This window comes from Bison bison, unplaced genomic scaffold, assembly GCF_000754665.1.
Source record: "Bison bison bison isolate TAMUID 2011002044 unplaced genomic scaffold, Bison_UMD1.0 scf7180017742127, whole genome shotgun sequence".
In the NCBI taxonomy this organism is placed as follows: Eukaryota; Metazoa; Chordata; class Mammalia; order Artiodactyla; family Bovidae; genus Bison; species Bison bison.
In genome coordinates this window covers 1-510 of record NW_011462317.1, presented here as the reverse complement: position 1 = coordinate 510, position 510 = coordinate 1, and the positions used below count along the sequence as shown (strand labels likewise).

The window sequence follows — 510 nt, the reverse complement described above, 5'->3', positions numbered from 1 at the left end:
ACAGACTATGGCGCTGAAATGGATTAATAAGAAACTTAGTGATTTGGCCCGTGACCCTCCAGCACAATGTTCTGCAGGTCCAGTTGGGGATGATATGTTTCATTGGCAAGCCACAATTATGGGACCTAATGACAGCCCTTATCAAGGCGGTGTATTCTTTTTGACAATTCATTTTCCTACAGACTACCCCTTCAAACTACCTAAGGTTGCATTTACAACAAGAATTTATCATCCAAATATTAACAGTAATGGCAGCATTTGTCTCGATATTCTAAGATCACAGTGGTCTCCTGCTTTAACTATTTCTAAAGTTCTTTTATCCATTTGTTCACTGCTATGTGATCCAAACCCAGATGACCCCCTAGTGCCAGAGATTGCACAGATGTATAAAACAGACAGAGATAAGTACAACAGAATATCTCGGGAATGGACTCAGAAGTATGCCATGTGATGCTTAAAGTCAGAATAACCTGCATTATAGCTGGAATAAATTTTAAATTACTGTTTGTT

General features: G+C 38.8%; 1 pseudogene; it reads left to right on the top strand.

Annotated features, from left to right (window-relative positions):
- Positions 1-7: 7 nt before the first annotated feature.
- LOC104982951 lies at positions 8-451 on the top strand (annotated as a pseudogene).
- Positions 452-510: the final 59 nt, after the last annotated feature.